Below are 20,753 nucleotides of genomic sequence, written 5' to 3' on the forward strand. Positions count from 1 at the left end.
TGTTAATCCAGTGGTTTAATCCAGGAGCTCCCACCTCATGAGCTTTATCCCGACCCCCGGCTCAGGAACCAAGATCCCACAAGCCACGCGGGGAGGCAAAAAAAAAAAAAAAAAAAAAAGGTGAACAATAACAAAGTAAAAATAAAATTAGATTAGGAAACTCACAGATATGTTAGAAAGAATATAAAAATTAAAATATAGATGAAACAACACTGGAAGATAAAACAGAACCACAATAGTAAAAAAGGGGGAAGAAAAAAAAAAGGTGGAAAAGGCCTTGGCTGTGGAGAGCGGGGCCTAAGTAGGGGTGGGGTTTGGGTGGTGGGCGGGGCCTATGCTTAGGACCCACAGGGCTGGAAAAGGCCCTGGGAGGTGTGAGGGGCTGGGGCTTCTGCTCAACGAAACAGAAGGGTCCCTGGTGCACCTCCCGCCTCTGGTCTAACAGGGCAGGGGACCCCACCTGGGAGCCCAGCAGGCTTCCTGGGCCCGATTGGGTGGGTCAAATGCCCTCTGCTCCTTCTCCTGACCCTCTGGTCCTGGAGGGCCCCTCCCACCTGCCTCTCCTGTTCTGCCCCAGCCTTCCTCCTATGTCCCCAGGACCTATGCAGCCCAGAGGTGGCCTCTGAGGGTACAGGACCTGGCCGAGAGCAGGGCAGACTTCCCCGGCTGATTGGGCAGGGGAAATTCTGGTCATGCTCCCCCCTGATCCGAGCCCCTGAGGGTCACTCCAGGTGTGGGAACACCTCCCCCCTCTCAGCCACCCCTCAGCAGCGCCGGTCCTGTCCAGCCTCCACTTCTCCTCCCCCCTCAGCACCCCCACATCCTACTGGTTCACTTGGGGGTTCCTCCCATCTCCTTGGGTGTTGAAGTCCCCCCAAGCATCCGGCAGGCACCCTAGTGGAGGGGAGATGCGTACTCTGTGTTTTCCTACACTGCCATCTTGACTCTGCCACCCCCACTTAACTAATTTTACTCTTCACCATCCTGCTGTAAGATATATATATATGTATATATATACACATAATGTGATGAAAGCATAAGATATATTATACGGTTCAAAAAGGTTTCCTTTAGGAGCCTTTGTCCAACCTGAAGTTGATCATTTTCTTTCTTCTCATTCAATTTCTAACGCCAGCAAAAAATTTTATCTAACGTAACAGAAATAGCTTTCTCTCTTCCAAGTTTCTTTCTTATTTTTAGTGGCTCGGGATCCTTCATCTTTCCCTGTAGCAAATATTTATGGGTTTTTCTTTTGATCTCTGTGGGAAGAGAAATACATAGAGTAAAACCACAGGAGACTCCTGAGGTCACATGTCGTCCAGAAGAGGAAAGCATGGCCCTGGGATTGGTCTCAGAATGCTAGGGATTAGCAGCGAAACCAGAATGCTCCCTTTCCTGTACCACATCTTATTTCCCTGAAACATCCCTCAGTTGCTGCCTACCCTGAGATACACACTGTTCCCATGCACTGAATGCTGTTTTGGAGCATCATGCCTTTGAACTTGCTGGGTCCTCTGGCTGGAACACCCTTCTTTTCTCTACCTGACAATTCTCAAAAGTCTCCCTGTCTAAGAAGCCGTATTAGTCTCCTACTCCTGTGGCAACAAATTACTTAAGACAACACAAATTTATTACCTCACAGTGTTGGACCTGAGAAGTTCAAAAAAGACCAGCTTGCTCTTGGGGAGCATCTGTTTCATTGCCTTTTACAGATTCTTGGCACCACCTAAATTCCTTGTCTCTTGGGCCCTTTCTGCACCTTAAAAGCCTTCCGGGTACCTCATGCCTCTCTCCTACAAGGTTCTTTGTGATTACATCAGACCAACCTGTTGTAACCCAGGATGGTCTTCCTATTGTAAAATCTTTAACTTAATCACACATGCAAAGTTCCTTCTTCACATGTACAGTAACATATTCATGGGTTCTTCGGATAAGGACATGGATATCTTTGGAGTGGAGGGCATTGTTCTGTCCATCACAGAAGCCTACACTGATTTTGTACTCTCAAGTAAAGCTTTGCCATCCTTTGGCAACAAGACAACCTAAGCTGTGTGCTCCCCGCAGAGTCAGGTATAGGCAGCTGCCCAAGATTCTTATCCAAATTAGAACAATGCTGTAAATGTAATGAGGTGCTGGAGGGAATTGTATTTGCCAGAAAACCTCCCAGGAAGGAAATCTGTTTGCTTAGAAGAAGCACTTTGATAAGCTACTTAGAGGGCAGGGAGGAAGATGGGGCTCCCAAGGAGCCCCAACACAATGTTTTCTGAAGAGGACTCCAGTTTGTAAGTGGGCCTCATCCTTCTCTGCCCCTTCCAACCACCGACTCAACCCCCTTTCTAGGTAAACAGTGAACACACATTGAAACAGTATTTGTTGGAAAAGAAACCAAACTATTAGTGGGTACAGAGGGCCAACATATCCCATTTGGGAACCTATCTAATATTTCAGGGCTTATCCCTCTGCTATAATTTTCTTCATCTGTAAAATGGGGATAAAAGATTTTCTTCGTATGTTGTTGGGAAGACCAAATATATAAAATGTTTAAAATAGTGCCATACACATAGTGAATGCTTAATAAACCTTTACTATCCTTACTGGGCATTACTCTGCTTATATGAGGGCCATCTGGTTTGATAGGCTGTGAATTCTTCAAACCCAAGTGTTAATCATTTCTGCAGTAACTACAACTCACTGTCCCATACAATAGCTCGTAGCCACACTGGACTATTTATATTCACATTCAAATTAATTGCAATTACACAAAAATTTAGAATCCAAGTCCTCAGTCACAGGAGCCACATTTTAAGTGCTCCGTAGCCACATGCGGCTGGTGTGGTGGACAACATAAACACAGATCATTTCCAACATCACAGAAAACGCTACTGCAGAGCACATTCAGTAAATACCCCATGTCAAGGAATACTGTAAGATCTTCAGAGGGGACAGGGAAAGTTTAATGTACTCATAGACTCACACATATGTGATAGTCATAGTTCTTTTATGGTAAATCTTAAGACCATAATAGATCTAAAATTAAATAGGATTCTCAACTCTAAAATGAGTATGTTCCTGGGGCTTTGAGGTTTCTTGTATTATGAAGACATCTTTTTCTGGCCTCTACCATCTTTTTTGGCACTAACCAGCCAAAAACTATTAACCTCCTTGTGGTAATGACACCACTTTCTCATAATCTTTAAAACTCTGAGTGGATTACGTGAGGCAAGAAAAGAGGACACATATAGTTCAGGTCATACTCATATTATGCAAGATGCACGATATGCTATAATAGTCTGACTTTCAACATACCACCTAACATTACTCTCACATAAAAAAAAAAAAAAAAAACTCCTCTCATATTTTCTCTACCTAGCCCCAATGGTAGTATAGAATTTATTTCTATCGTAGGCACTCATTATATAGAATTCTACAGGAAGAATGACAAGTTTAGTCACCATTCCAATATTCTGCACCCACAGTAGATACTGTTAATCAATCCATAACATTCTCCATACAACCCATTGACTTGGATATGGCATCAGAATCCTTCTCAACACTAGGCTCCAGGTGGCATCGACCAAACGGTTGATATTGCCATCTGAGTTTAAACCTACTTGTCATTCCTGGGTCAAAGGGTGTTTAGTGGATAGAAAGAATCAAAGAAGCAGAGGAAATCCAACTGTCCCATTTAAACAATGCTACTTTCTTTAAGGCATACTTAGGTTTCATTTCTTTTCCTTTTTTAGTATAAGAGAAATGTTCTTTAACCAAGAACTCAGTGGAGCAACAGTGCCACCCAATGGCTTGTTAGGTTAGTTTTGCATTTAACTGTTACCATTTTAACAGAGAAACTGTCTCCCACAGATAAAAATGGGAACTGGAATTGGCTATTAGTTGCTTAAGCTGCTATTCACCGTTTTTCGAAATGATACATACACAGAAGGTAGGAGGCATCCTGAGAAATGGAATTGTCTTATAACAGAACCCTCATCACGTTTCCACTATCAAATCAAACAGCTCAACACAAAGAAAGGCTCCATATGAATTTATAAATGAACAGGACGGATTTTCACCTCTCATTTATAAGTGGGTGGAATGGACAACAGTTGCCCAACACCTCCATGCCCCCCTCCAGGTGAGCGTGGCTCTTTTTTCCCTATTTTCTTAGAAATCAGTATGCTAAATTCACCCTACAAGAAATGTGAAAGTAGGTATATGTATTGCAGCATTTTATATGCAAAAAAGGAGTACAAAGGCTATGACAAGTATTATAAATAGAACTATTATTTAGTTTAAAAGCAAGCAGAATTTATATTTCACAATCGGAGAGCACTCAAGCTTTGAGATTCAAGTAAGCAAAATAAATCTGAGCTTTTTGCACTGTGAAATCGAAGCTCTAACTCTATTAATAGAAGAGGTGAGTAATAGATTTCCCTGGTTGGATGGTGGTGGGTTTTTATTACCCAATCTTCGTGATCTGCATAGCTCACCAAACACTTCCAAAGTGAGGTGACAGGGAGTCTCCAGGCACTGAGATTACATATTGTTAGTGGTGGCGTTTTTCTCCCTTGGAGGGACTTATTTGAAGATCTAGAGACATCCCCACAGGACTGGAGAGCCCAAGGAAAGGAAGAAGTCTGCTCTTCTTTTTAACTTCCAATCAATCAGGGTGCTCATAAAGTCTTTTTTTTTTTTTTAAACTACACTGATGTTTTTTAAAAAAATATTCCAACAGTCAAACAGAATGAGTGGGTCCTGGGTTGTTCTGATTTTTTTTTTTTTTTTTTTTTTAACGGTACGCGGGCCTCTCACTGTTGTGGCCTCTCCCGTTGCGGAGCACAGGCTCCGGATGCGCTGGCTCAGCGGCCATGGCTCACAGGCCTAGCCGCTCCGCGGCCTGTGGGATCTTCCCGAACCGGGGCACGAACCCGTGTCCACTGCATCGGCAGGCGGACTCTCAACCACTGCGCCACCAGGGAAGCCCAGTTCTGATCTTTTTTAATGCATAAAGAGGTGACACACAAATACGTATTACTGTTTACTAGTGACTGCTATGATTAATCATTTTTGAAGAAAACTAAAATTCCCAATCTGGCATCCATTTGTGGTCAAAGGCTTTTTGTCCAGAACTTCTTTATTCAACCTTTGTTCTCTTACTTCATTTAGTTTTTGTTTCAGTGACTTAGGCTGTATTTTGCCAATAAATATGATTAACTGGAAAAAGACTCTAGCTTTGAAAATGAAATGTATAGGCTGAACAGAGGCACAGAGGAAATATTTTATGCTAAGACTAAAAATATGCCCCGAGTGAATCTGAGGAGACTATTCAGTTAGGTTCATGCTTCTTCATTGTGTCAGTAGGTAGGAAGTTCAATTAGAAGAAGTTCCACGGGTTACTTTGATATTTTTTTAAAATAATCATAATTTGTTCTTAGAGCGCTGAAACTGTATGAAACTACTTTAACGAGAAGCAGGGAAACGTGAGCCGTCAGTGTGTGAGATTTTAGATCAGTGAACTTACACTTTAATCCCAGTTCAGCCACAAATTACGTGGATCTGAGTCAATTACTTAAAGCCTATGAGCCTCAATTTCCAAATCTGTTACGTGGAAACACCAAAAGCACAAATCCATAATACTGTTATGAGGATACATGAGTACTGTCTATGGCGAAAGAATAGAATATTAAGAAACTCTCCAGCCCTCCAACGTAACTGGAGTGGCAAGAGATATGAGAAGAAAGGAAGACTCAAGTTAGAAAGTGACTTGTATCCTAGAAAGTAGTCTCAGAAGAAAGCCAGAGGTAAAGAAGGAAGATGAGGAAGATTGCGGCCTCCTGGGGCAAACCACCTACATTTTAATACAATTTCACCACTTCCCAGCATCATAATCACACATCTCCAAATCTTGGTTTTCTCATCTGTAACATGGGAACAGTAATAGTACCGCCGCATAAACGATACAGGATACACCGAGGAAAGACACAAATAGCTCTTACATACTGCGTAGATCAGAATAAGCATTAACTAAGCAGGAACCAGAAGCAGAATTTATCTTCACTGTGGTTAAGGTGATAGCATATATGCTTGTGCCTGTGCTTATTTTCACTGAGAGAGGCAGAGCTTAGTAACTGTCACATCACACAAAGTTAAATCAGCTTTGTGGAAGACAGAACAAGTGGGACCGTGACCTGCGGGATCCATAGTAAATTACTGAAATTCATAATGCTCTTTTTAACCTAGCCATTCTTCACGATAAATGCTGTTAGGTTCATACCCTTACCAGGTAGGTAGTATGGGGGAGGGAGACAAGTTCTGCTTTTAAGGAGGAGGAATTCTAGTTCAGGAGACAGAACCTTCACACAGTAAATGTCAACTGAGGGGAACCCATAACCAACACTTAGACAGATGCTTTTGCACAGCAGGAAAGACTCTTAGCCAGACCATCTGGGTTTGATGACTGGCATTGCCAGGTGGTGCCACGTAGGAGCTGTGTGACCTTAGGAAGGTTACCTAACTCTATTAATTTACTGTTGACATCTATGAACGAAGGTAACAATAATACTTACCTAATTGACTTGTGCAGAATAAAAGAGTTAAAATACATAAGGGACCTGGAGCATATTTTGTGTTAAATAACTATTTACTAATACGCCTACTTCCACTACTAGGAATAAAGCTTCACTAATAAAGGCATATTTGGAGCCAGATGTGTTTCAGAACTTTTCTGATGTTAGAATCATAGCATGGTACAAACACCATATATTACACAATCCTTCCAGTGAATATAGGACAGCCCCTATAGTCAAAATATTAATATTTCTGCAATATGAATTTTCACAACTGTTAGCTAAATAAAGACCTATAAAGAGACTCCTGTCCAGCAAAGTCAGATTTTGCTGATAAATGAGTTCAGATCAGGCAAGATTTTTATCACCAGATGAGTTTTTAAAAGCTTTTAGCTTCCAGAGCTTTTTGAATTTTGGCTTTGTGGATCTGTACAACTATGAACATTAGAGATTGGGAAGGCTTCAGAGAGGGGCATTTTTTCCTGGTTGCTAAAGAAGAGTAGAGGAATTGCAAGCAAAGGAGATCTGTGACAGACTCTCAGGTCGAAGTGAGCAGAAACCCCATGTAAGATAGAAGGGGCAGAGGGAGAGGTGAGGCTGGGGTCAAATCACCTGATCCCACCCCCTACAACTGTCAGAGATCAGACAAGTACTGGTACAATAATAGTGTTAATTCTCTTGGAATAGTGCCACATCTTTAGACTTAACGTATGTAGCAGGGACTGTAAACCAACAGGTCTGGACATCCAGTGGTGGTCTTGCAGATGTGTTTGTTCTGCTGACACAGTGTTTAGCTTTTGGAATGTGGATACTTCAGGAAGGGTACATACCTGCCACTTGCCACAGATGGTCCCATCACTCTCCACTGTCTTCACCCAGCTGGATTCTCTCACTTCTATCTCTCTGGTCTCTCCTGGCATTGGAATTGTTGACCCCTGGTTGGCAAATAAAAGAAAATGACTGTTTGAAATGAGTCCTGAGATGTTAAATGATCAATTACATGGTTGAATTCATCTTATGGTCTCTATATAGATTGTAGAGAGGTTCATGCCAGCTCTCTTGATTAGCAGTGGCTTTCCAAAATGCTGCATTTATGAAGACCTTTTAGGCTGCTGTCAGGCTCAGTGTTACAGGGGAGTAGAAGGAGAACATTAATCTGGCCTATGTTTTACATCACTTATTCTCAAAATATAATCCAGTGAGTAAAAGTAACATATTACATGATCTTTTCCTGTTCTATCCAGTATGGTACTCACTAGCCACATATGGCCACTGAACGCTGGAAATGTGACTAATCCAAGTTGAAATATGCTGTAAGCATAAAATACACACCAGATTTCAAAGGCTTTGTACAAAAAAAAATGTAAAATATCCCATTAATAATGTTTAATATTGATTACATAGCATAATGATAATATTTTTATATATATATTTGATAAAGTACATTATTAAAATTAAGTTTACCTGTTTTGGTTTCTTTTTTTAACATGGCTGCTCAAAAACTGGAAATCATATATATGTCTTGTATGATATTTCTATTGGATATCATTATTCTATATTATATATGTTAATGATATAGTAATATTAAAAGTGATTTCTGATCCTCATTTCTATTATTTGGGCAATTTTAATGACCTAGAAACCCAATCAAATTATTATTTTAGCCAAAACCAAAAAATATTTCCTGTTAACTGTTTTTAAAATTTTTTTTGGCCACGCAGCACAGCATGTGGGATCTTAGGTCTCCGACCAGGGGTCGAACCTGTACCCCCTGCGCTGGAAGGGTGGAGTCAACCACTGGACCACCAGGGAAGTCCTTTCCTGTTAACTCTTGATAGGAAAAAGATGAAAATTTCCAGCAGAGGCTCTCCTGAATTTCATCCCCCAATGAACTTTCCAAAGTTCCCTCCCCATCACACCCAACACCAAATGAGAATCACTGCTCTAGAACAGCTCAAGGGCCAAGTCCACCAGCCACATGCATATGTTTGCACACTGTCTATGATTCCCTTTGCACTAAAATGGCCAGGTTCACTGAGTGTGACAGGGAGGGTCCCCAAAGTCTAAATTACGCACGAAGTTTTCCTTTACAGAAAAAGTTTACTGACCCCTGCTCTAGAGTAACAATTCCAAATGAGCTTTTCTAAATTTATCCTCATAACAAACATTTAGATCAGTTTACAGATGCAAAAAAAATTGCTTAGGAAGAAGCTTGAATCATCAGTGTTACAAACCACTAATACACTCAGGAATAAAGCATTATTTTTCAGCTTCTAAAATTCTTCAAATTGTTTCTTGGAAACCATGCTTTGTAAAATGTGATCCTGGGGGCAATTAGTAGACTGAGGGTTATTTGAGGGTGAAATAAGGAAACAATACAGGGGATTACTTCGGTTCGTTTGCTCTGCTAAAGATGCCATAGAACTTCATATTTTACTGACATGTTTCCAACTTAAGAATGGACATCTGAATTAATGGTAAATTACTGAGAATTTCCTTACATCGATCATACGTATCCTAAAATAAACTTTTGGCTGCTTAGCTAATAGATATTTTTCTAAGTTTCTATGGGAAATTGAGGATATTATTGATATATTATTACCTTTGTCGTAACATGCCATTTTTTTTTTCTCATAAGTTGAATCTAAATCTCCTGATTTTTAGAACCCATTAGAGAAAGCTTCTGGTTTACGGTTCATCATACAAAAAGTACGCAGATCCTATGTTAAAACTGGCATTGTGCTTAGAAAACTACCCTCTGGAGGCTGATAAAGCACTGTCTCACCCTTCTAAGACCTAGTTTTCATATTAAAGGTCGCATATGCTCATTTTCCAATTTTATTAGCTTTCTTCACAACTGGTTAAAAATGGAAAGAAAAGAAATTACAATTCTAATTGTGACTCTACTTAACTAGTTCAAACTGATTTAAGTATGAATATCTGAGAAGCCTGAAAACTCAACAGCCATTTAAAAGTCTATTTGAGCAGTAGATCACAATTCCTTAGAGAAATGGAAAGGTGCTTTAGAGTCTAATGCTTCCTTTTGAACTGTATATCACTTTTTCCATTTAGAATTCATTTGAATGCAGAGATCGAGTTAGGTTCTTTTCGTTGGAGACACTCCAAATATTTTTACAGTTATTTGAATACCATATTGACAAGCCCATTATATTTACTCGTCCTAAAACAAATAATTTCCACATATTCTAAGCTTTAAAATTCTCTAGTACAAATTATTAAAAGATTATAAAGTGTTTGTCTGTGTATTTTTAAAGGGAGGGATTTGTGACTTCTTAAAAAAGGAAAATATTTGAATAGCAGTTATAATTCTAGTATATTCACAAATCAGTCATTAAAATGCATAGAGCAGAGTTGTTGCAGCTGTATACAGCTTTTATTATTCAGACTGCTAAATGGGTGAAACATATATTTTAATTTAATGTGTAATGCACAACTCAGAATGAACCAGAATGATTCTTCCTCCCCTCCCTTTCCTAAGGAGCAGCTAGAGATCCTTCAACGGGCTGGTGATAATTTCTCCTGGACAACAGCCAGCCGAGATTTATTGAATATGCTGGCATCTCTTCATAAAACACTGCAAGAGCTGGCAGAAGTTTAGTGAAAAAATCAGCCCGTAACATTTCTACTTTTATTCATATATTTTCATGGAGAATTTAACTGCTAAGCCTTCAGCTCTGGTTACCAATTATGGCCCAATGGGAACTTCAGCTCCTATAGAAAGTTAACAAAGAGGGGTCTTCCCATTTCATTATTATGAGAATAGAAGACTTGGGTTTGACAGTGGGGGTCGGGAGGGTGCGCATTAAAGTCCTGACTAAAGGGAACTACAAAGAACCACCTCGATGTTACTGATAAAGGGGAGGAAAAGGTAAAGAAAGGGTGTTTATTCTCATTTAGTGACCGCAGAAGTCAGTGAAGGTATCTTTGAAAGCAAAATAAATCATACGATATGACTGTATTCAAAAGGTTGTGTTTCCTCTATTTTAAATAGGCCAGACTCTTGCCTGGAGGGCTCCTACCTGGAGAATACTATTGTCTAGTTAATGGTCAAACTTTCTCTCCAGCTAGTTGGAGTGCCATCTTGAGCCTCCCTGCAAAATAAAGGCCCTCCCCTTATATTTTCAGAGCAAACAAAATCCCATTTATAGCTTCTCATAACTCTACAAATACTTGCAGTCTGTTTTATTTCTCTGTTGAAGTGTAAGGTTCTCTCAGATGCAATTCATTCCTTTCTTAAGGTCTCCAGCAAGCTCTCACTGGAGTTCTGTACTCTACTTCTAGAGCACAAATCTCAGTGGTAGTGCTTAACTAATTTATTGTGTTTAATCAGAGACTCTGAAAAATAATTTTCTTGTGTCTTTCCATGTCTAGAGATTTATACTGGTGCTCAGTCTCTTAGAAAGGACAGCGCTAAACTTCACATTGGTTATGTTGGCTTTTGGATTTAGTCAATTCGTGACCGTATCAAGAGAGGATTGTATCTTTAGCATTCTGGGTAATTTCACCATAGAGAGGAACAAATTCGGGCAGAGAGTTTAACAGTCTTAAGAGACTCTGATCTTGACTTATTGAATCACTGAAGTAAACCATGACACACAATAGCCTTCAAATCTGTGAGACTCTCTGTGCTCTCTCAGCCTGCCACTGCTGTGTGGCAGGTGCCTGTCATGGTCTAAAGTCCTTTTCTTAACTTCAAGATGTCCGGATTGAACACAAAGGCACAGGCGTATCTCTTCCAATTTTTTATCATTTTTAAGTCATCAGTAATATGGCCCTATCTCTCCTATGTGTAGACTGTTTTTGAGACATCCTCAGTACTTATTCATGTTTTATCCACTACTTTATAGAAGGGATTTGAGGTGTCCCTATAATAAGGGAGATAAGTCTCATGACTTTAATAAAATATAAAAGGAATTCAGGACCATGGAGAGGTAGAACATGGAAATATGCTACCTCCTGGAGCATGTATAATCAAAACTGGCTTTAACACATGACTTGATGCTTCTTGCTGACAGTACAAAAGGAACACGAGCCATGATCCACATGGTTCCTTTCCCTCACTTCTAAAACATATTTATCCTTCTTATCCACATCTGTGTGACTTTGTAGCCCAATTGCCTTATTATACATTCAAAGTTCATCATTTCATCACATCAATTTATCATAAAAGAAAAAAAAATAGGAGAGGTCAGTATGAGTACTCTTACTAGCATCTTAATTCATATTCCTTTATATGTTAGAGAAAAATCGGATCCTAATCTCTTCCAAGACCATGCCTGACACCTGTGCTATTGGTTTTATTCTACTTCTGGAACCTTATTCATCAATTAGCTACTTGCTCTTGCATCCTAAATTCCTCTCATCTCTTTCCCTCTATCTTTAAATATTACAAGTCTCTCCTAAAAGGAAAAGCTTCCTTCCATTCAGCCTAATTTTCAAGCCTACTAACCCCATCCCTTTGCCTCTTTGATTATCAAACTTCTTAAACGAATAGAGTATTCTCACAGACTGCTCATTCTTACTTCCTTAATCCTCTGGACTACTGTCAGAACTCCCTGACGTTTATCTGGAAAACCTTGTCGATGACTCCCTGTTTGCCCAACTCAAAACTTCCCCCTCTGTCCTCTTCAGTCCTTGCCTAATTTATACCTGGAATATCTCTCTTAGTTCCTGCTCCCAACCTCTCCTCTTGCTGATGCACTGTCTTTATTTCTATTAGAGTTAACTTTCTAAGCAAAAGTTGGATTATATCACTTGGAAAACTCAAGATCAACCTCAGCTACATTTTACCTCAACTCTGGACACTCCTTATATGCGCGTGTGCGCGCGCGCGCGCACACACACACACACACCCCCCCCTAAGACACACACCCAGACGTTGCTTTAGCCATTCAGAGCTCATGCCACAGTGACACTGCTCTGCAAAGAATATCCTTCCTCAACTTCTCCACTTGGCAAACTCCTGTTCCTTGGTTCTCCCTGACCCTCTCTGTCCCACCCTGAGGAATTAATCCTTTGTATTACCAAGGTACCCAATTAGCCTGCATGACAGTTATTTGTTAATATGTCTCTCTCCTCCAAAATGTAAATTCATCTAAGAAAGAGAACTTGTCCTACTCCCCTTTCAATCTCTGGTAATTCAGTCTGTGATAAATATTTAGCAAATTATTATGTTAGTCTAATATTACTATTCTGCTACTGACCCCAGATATATGTACACAGGCAAATTTATAATATAGATGACTTTGGTCACTCATTCCATCCCTATAGTATTGTCAACTATCCTTAGCTGATCAGAACTTATCATGGGCATGTTTTCACTATCTACAGCCTAACACTGAAACCTGGACCGGAAATGGCGATCCTAACATTTTAACAATATCACTATCAACATTTATTTATTGACCGTTTGATATTTGCAGTGCCCTGTGCTAAGCACTTTTCATCCTTTACCTCCTTTCCTCCTCAAAACAAGCCAAAAAGAGGGAGTGACACCAGCAAGGTGGTGGAATAGGAATGCCTTCACAGACAGATTCCATTTGTAAGAAATCCAGAAATGAGTTAAGAAGCTCCCATGCCTCAAATGAGCAAGAAACCAGCCACACTGGAGCTGGCAGGAAAATCTGAGACACCTTCTTTCCAAAATCCCTATCCCTAGCATAGCACCATATGATTGGGACCAAAAACTCCATTTGCCAGTTTCTCCCAGGGGAGGGGAAAGGGTTCACTGTGCGTTCGATGCCCCAACTCCTATGGGACTACCCAGACAACTGGCTTCCATGTAGCTCTCAGAGCACTGACGAACATGGCACACTATAGCCCCCTGGGGCCAGTGAGAACAGTGATAGTGGTTTGGGCTGGCAGTCATCATAGCCACTCCCCCTGGCTCAGCACATGTTGAGCTGATGAAAAACCCAAGCTCCTAGCTTGTCCCCGAGGAGGGGAAGAGTTGGACAGAGCGTCCAATGACCCAATTTACCTGAAGGCTGCCTGAGGAATTGGCCTCAGTCTTGCCTCAGTATTTATCTAAAAATACTGATGTGACCCAACAAAATCTAGATGCCTGAGGCCACTAAGAATAAAACAGACTCGACAAGCACAAAGGTTTGAGAGACCCAGAATCTCTGGCCAGGCTGATGAGTGGGAGTCTCTTCTGTATGAAGCGAGTCCATGAAGATTAGGAGAAGTCGCTACTTGTCGAATGTGCAGATACCAATACAGAGAGTGAAGAAAAATGAAAGAACAGGGAAATCAGTTCAAACAGAGGAACAAGATAAATCTCCAGAACTGACCCTAAAGAAGCAGAAACTTGACAGAGAATTCAAAATAACTGTCATAAAGATCCTCCCTGAGATCAGGAGAAAAATGCCAGAACAATATGAGAATTTCCACAAAGAGACAGAGAACTTACAGAAATCACCTACCTGAAGAATACAATAAACGAACTGAAAAATTCACCAGAGGAGCTAAACAGCAGACTAGATCAGGAAGGAGAGAGGATCAATAAACACTGGAAATTATTCAGTCAGAGGAATACATTGAAAAATATTAAAAAAGAATAAAGAAAGCCTCAGGGACATCTGAGATACAATCAAATGGACCAATATACACATTGTGGGAGTCCCAGAAGGAAAAGAAGAGAGATAGAGAGGCAGAAAGTGTATTCAAGGAAATAGTGGCTGAAAGCTTCCCAAATCTGGGGAAGGAAATGGACATCCAAATGCAGGAAACCCAGAAGATCCTAAATAAGAGTAACTAAGTCAAATACCCATTGAGAAACATAAATTGTCAAAAGGCAAAAGCAAAGATAGAATTTTGAAAGCAATAAAAAGAGACGTGTGATGTACAAAGGAACCCACATAAGACTCTCAGTGGATTTCTCAGCAGAGAAGGGAGTAGAATGATATATTTAAAGTGCTGAAATAAAAACACTGCCAACCAGGAATACTATACCTGGAAAAACAGTCTTTCAAGAACAAAGATAAAGCCTTTCTCAGAAAACAAAAGCTGAGGTAATTCATCACCACTAGACCTGCCTGACAAAAAATGCTAAAGTTCTTCTAGTAGAAATGAAAGAATGCTAAATAAGACACCAGCATAAGAAAGTATAAAACTCACTGATAAAGGTAAATATATATATAAATACAGAATACTGTATTACTGTAATGGTGGTGGGTAAATCACTTTTAATTCTAGTATAAAAATTAAAAGACAAAAGTATTAAAAAATCACTATAACTAACAAATCTGTTAATGGATACACAGTACAAACAGATGTAAATACTAACATCAATAACTTAGGGTGTGTGGGGCAGGGGAGTAAAGGTGTTGAGTTTTTGCAAGCAATTGAAGTTATGAGCTTAAAATAGACTGTTATAACTATATGGCATTTTTATGTAAGCCCTATGGTAACCACAAAGAAAATACCTATAGAAATTACACAAAAGAAAAAGGGACAAGAATAAAAGCCTATCAATACAAATTAAAAAATCAATGAAACACAAAGGAAGATAGCAAAAGAGGAAAGGAGGGACAAAAGAAATACAAAAATAAAACAAAACAGAAAACAAGGAACAAATTGGTGATAGTAGATCCTTCCCTATCAATAACTACTTTAAAAGTAAATAGACTAAACTCCCCAATCAAAAGACAAAGAATGGTTGGATAGACTTTAAAAATTCAATTACATGCTGTCTACAATAAGCTCACTTTAGATTTAAAGACACACATGGGCTGAATGTGAAGGGATGGGGAAAGATAATCCATGCAAATGGCAACCAAAAGAGAGTAGGATTGGCTATACTTACATCATACAAAATAGACTTTAAGTCAAAAACTATCAGAAGAGACAAAGAATGGTATTATATAATGATAAAAGGGTCAAATCAACAGGAAAGCATAACAATTTTAAATATATATGCAACCAACATCAGAGCATCTAAACATAAAAAAGCGAACAGTGACACAACAGAAGGGAGAGATAGCAATACAATAACAGTAGGAGACTTCAATACTTTACTTGCAATAATGGATAGAACAGCTAGGCAGAAAGTCAACAAAGAAACAGCAGACTTGAACAACACTACAGACCAAACGAATCTAACAGACATGTACAGAACATTCCTATCCATAGCAACAAAATTCATTATTCTCAAGAAAACACAGGATAGATTACATGTGTGATACTGTGATATAAGAAATATATATTTTGGTCTTTGTCCAAAGTTCCTAGCATATAGCTACTAAACCCTTGTAATTTCCTATATAAGAGCTTATAGGGACATGAGTTTTGTTTCCAGTTCCTAGAATTGCTCCAAAGTAATAAAGGTGAAATGGGTATCTTTTGCTATTCATAACGAGTCCCTTTTAGTAACATCTGAGTTTATGTTAATGAGGTGTCTTTTGAAAATCCTCTAAGGACAGGGGCTTGTTGCCAGAGGCATCAACCATATGATTAAAGGATTGGAACTTTCAGCCCCACCCCCCAACCCTCAGGGAGGAGAATGAGGCTGGAGGTTGAATTAATCACCTATGATCAATGAGTTAATCAATCATGCCGACTTAACGAAGCTTCCATGAAAACCCCCCAAAGATGGGATTCAGATAGCTTTGGATTAGTGAACACATGGAGATGCTGGGACGGTGGCACACCTGGAGACATCATGGAAGCTCCTTCCCCCATATCCTGCCCTATGTATCTCTTCCATCTTGCTATTGCTGAGTTACATCTTTTTATAATAAATGGGTAATGTACTAAGTAAACAGTTTCCTAGGTTCTGTGAGCCACTCTAGAAAATTAATAAAACCTGAGGATAGGGTTGTGGGACTCTCCAATTTAGCTGACTGGTCCAATGCCCAGATAACAACTTGGACTTATGATTGGCATCTGAAATGGGAAGGGAGCAGGCTTGTGGGACTGCATCCTTAATCTGTGAGATCTGATGCTAACTCTAGGTAGACAGTGTCAGAAATGCGTTAAATTATAGGATACCCAGCTGGTATTACAGAATTGCTTGGTATGAAAGCCTCCCCCCAAACACACACACACACACACACACACACACACACACACATTTGGAGTAGAGAGTAGTCTGTGAATAGACAGAGAACAGAGGAGTGGTTTTCCTGTACATCTTGGCGTCAGCACATGTACAGAACATTCCACCCTACAGCAGCAAAACATACATTCTTCTTAAGTGAGCACAGAACCTACTCCAGGATAGATCACAAGTTAAGCCACAACACAAATCGCAAATTTAAGAAGACTGAAATCATTCCAAACATCTCTTCCAAACACAATGGAAGTCCTACGATACGCAAGATGTGGATAAACTCTGAAGACATCATGTTAAGTGAAATAGCCAATCACGGAAAGACAAATACTGCATGATTCCACTTATGTGAAGTATCTAAAACAGTCAAACTAATAGAAGCAGAGAGTAGAAGGTAGATACTAAGGGAGGAAAGGGGGAACTGGGGTGTTGCTAATAAACAGGCATAAAGTTTCACTTACGAAAGATGAGTAAGTTCTGGAGATCTGCTATACAACACTGTGCCTGTAGTTAACAATACCGTATTGTGCACTTAAAATTTGTTAAGAGGGTAGATCTCATGGTAAGTGTTCTTACCACAATTAAAAAAAAATTTTATATATATATATATATATATATATATATATGGTAGGCATTGATATGGTCATTTTCGTATCAGGAACCTAAGGATTAGAGAGATTAAATACTTTGCCTAAGATTTCACAGCCATTAAGTGGCAGCATGAACTGTGTGCATTTACCTACTTGGCTAAAAAGGAAATGGTAACATCAGAAGACTGTTGTTTGTCTATTAATTTGTTTTGTTTTGTTTTTTAACATGAGCAAGTTAAAGTACTTTGGGGAGACAATGCCTCCTGTTTTCTGACATAAAGGGGTGAACCTTCACTCACAGTAAGGATAGGGGGGAAGGCAGTGCCTATGGAAAGGAAGAAATTTGAAAGCATCTCCAATCTTTATACACACTGTGTAGAGCTTTTCCTACTCGGCTTCTAGATGAAAGCCCTGAGACCAGATTTCATTTTTAAGTTTGTCTCTTTCTGACTCTGCTAATAAATTTAGTCTGTATCTTTTGTACAGTACCTAGTTTGGCGTCATGCTTGATTAATGTTTTCTTCTAACAAATAATAAAGTAGATAAATCATAACCTTGAGATTTAAGCTCCCTATCCCATCGCCTCTCCCCACCAGCCTGATTGAAACCATGCTCATTATCTTCCTGCAATTAGTTCCTCACTCCTCAGGCTCATTCCGTTATCCCAGGGGATGAACCTCCTGGAAGGAGGACTTCATTGAGATGATTAGGTCACATTGCATTCACCAATTAAACAATAGTTAGCTATTGATTTCTACTGAGAAATGTAAATGACTAGCAGATCCTTTACAGAGAGAGCTGTTGTTCTAAGAGGTTACCATTTTATCGTTCTATTTCTAGAGAATTACTTGGCATTTTCTTAAGGTCAGATGGGATACCATAGTGCTAACTATTTAAGATGATACAACTGTACCTTACCACCATTAGAGAGTGCTTTCAGAGCAATTGCTAAAGCTCATCATATAGATGCAAATATTAAACTTGTTCATATATGAGTAATGCAATGTTACAAAGAAAAGTACACCATAATCTCTTCACTATTTGCATTTCTTTAAGGCCTCACTAGAGCTTCCTCCCTCTCTCTCTCTTTTCATATCTCTCTTTAAATATATAGAGAGATAACCTATAACCCTTGGGATAACCTATCTATACATATGCATATATATGCATATGTATGTATGTATTCTGTATATGAACTGTCTTTCACGGACAAACATTCTATATTCTCAGGACTAAAACTGTCAAACCAATCTGCGGTGAAAATTATTTCTGAATAAACCATATGAACATAGGTTGACGTTAATAATAAATGGCTATAATTAGTATGGCTGCATATACTGCCTCTCTCTCTCTGTTTCTTTCTGTCTCTCAATATATATAGTCCTAGTTTTCATAATATTGAAAATAGTTTTGTTTTGTTTTGTTTTCTTTGCGGTATGCAGGCCTCTCACTGTTGTGGCCTCTCCCATTGCGGAGCACAGGCTCCGGACGCGCAGGCTCAGCGGCCATGGCTCACGGGCCTAGCCGCCCCGCGGCATGTGGGATCTTCCCAGACCGGGGCACGAACCCACATCCCCTGAATCGGCAGGCGGACTCGCAACCACTGCGCCACCAGGGAAGCCCGAAAATAGTTTTGAGTGTACTTGAAGCTCCAAGCGAATGGCACAAAACTGTAAATAAATGTGGTATACATAATACTGGCAGTATGTGAGGGCATTTAGGGTAGTAACATAGACAACTGTTTTTATAAGGGTATATATTTATTTCATGTATAATGATAAAATATACAAAGCACATAAATTCACCATTTTATATATATATTCATATATATATATATATATATGCTCAATATAAAGATAAGTAAAAATTGAACTTAATTTAAGGAAATATTGTAGGTATAGAAAAAATTGTGAAGGCAGTACAAAAATATTAGGGGTGGACACAGGGGTAGAAAACATTACATTTAGGAAGAGAAAGCACCAATAATAGTTAAAATGTATACGGCACTTGCTAAGTGCTATTTTGGGGGCTTTGTGTCCATTAATTTATTTAGTGCCTACAACTCTAAAAATAGAACAGTTATTGTCTTTATTTTCTAGACAAGGAAACTGAGGCACATTGAATTTAAATGACTGGCCCAAGGTCACACTTGAAATATGACTCTAGATTCCTTATTCTTGACTCCTGATTACACTCTTTTAAAAGGTTTTTAGTAATAGTCAAAGCACTGGGGAAGAACAATTTCTAAAAATTCAAAATTTAATGCCTAATGATAAAAAAAGAAGACAGGCAATAAGACATCAGAGGAGACATTTCTGGGTCCCCTGTGCTCCCTACATTCTTCTCCTAAGCTGGGCTTATTCCTTATTTGATCCAAAAATTTAACAGATGGAACGATCCCCTAAGAGTCTCTTGGTCATTTTGTAATTTTCAGAGTCGGTTAGAAATACATTAGGGGAAACTACCCTTTGTGGAAAAACATTCTTTGTTCTCAGGACCAAAAGGGGTCTAATCAAACTATAGAGAAAATTATTTCTAAATTAATAGACATTATATGAACATCGTTGCCCCAAGCAAATAAATGACTATTATTATTACCACTTCCATTTACTGTTCACTTGCTACAGGCTAGACACTGGCTAAATCTTCTATGTACACAGTGAAATCTACTTCTCATAACAAGTGAAGCAGTTGTTACATCTCTGCTCTATAGAACAAGGTTTGGAAGCTCTGAAAAGTTAAATACCTTGTCAAAGTTTCCATGGATAAGAAATGGGTGGACTCAGAATATGAACTTGTGACTACCCAATTCAAGCTTACGCTGTTTTGTCTGCATGTAAATGATGTCAGAGCATTTTCTTAGCAACGTCCTAAAAATTAATTCTATCTGCAAATTCAACAATATCTTTGCTGCTATTCCTTCAGAAACAACCGCTGCTTATTCTTTCAATAGTTCAGGTCAGAACAACAAAAATCTGTAGCCATGCAGATGCATAAGGGTCTCCTTGCAAGGAATTTGGTCTTATAGATTGCGTAAATTAACACTGTCTACCTTAATGTCTAGTTTTTTATTTATTTATTTATTTATTTATTTTTGCGGTACGCGGGCCTCTCACTGTTGTGGCCTCTCCCATTGCGGAGCATAGGCTCCGGACGCACAGGCTCAGTGGCTATGGCTCACGGGCCTAGCTGCTCCGCGGCATATGGGATCTTCCTGGACCGGGGCACGAACCTGTGTCCCCTGCATCAGCAGGCGGACTCTCAACCACTGCGCCACCAGGGAAGCCCATGTCTAGCTTTTTAAAATGATTTTTATTAACTCAATCCAACAAGTGCCCAAGTGTCTACCAGGTCCTGATAACAAGGAACCAACCATCTTGTTGGGGATAAATAACAGGTATTTGCAAAAATAACACAGTTCGAGACTACATACTACAGAATAAGCTGTGTGGAATAGATAGATAATAAGTTCACTTTCTACACATGCTTCAACAGCAGAAAGAAATCATTGTGTCGCAGGTGGATAAG

The 20,753-nt window shown here is 39.4% G+C and overlaps 1 long non-coding RNA gene across 1 annotated transcript in view; it reads right to left on the minus strand.

Moving 5' to 3' along the window:
* LOC132421966 (uncharacterized) overlaps positions 1 to 20,753 on the minus strand; it is a 320,837-nt gene that overhangs the window by 255,883 nt on the left and 44,201 nt on the right. Inside the window, exon 2 of the long non-coding RNA XR_009518796.1 lies at positions 7,394 to 7,498. This is a non-coding gene — a long non-coding RNA (uncharacterized lncRNA). The remainder of the gene's footprint in view (positions 1 to 7,393; positions 7,499 to 20,753) is intronic.

This window comes from Delphinus delphis, chromosome 3 (genome assembly GCF_949987515.2).
Source record: "Delphinus delphis chromosome 3, mDelDel1.2, whole genome shotgun sequence".
Taxonomy (NCBI): Eukaryota; Metazoa; Chordata; class Mammalia; order Artiodactyla; family Delphinidae; genus Delphinus; species Delphinus delphis.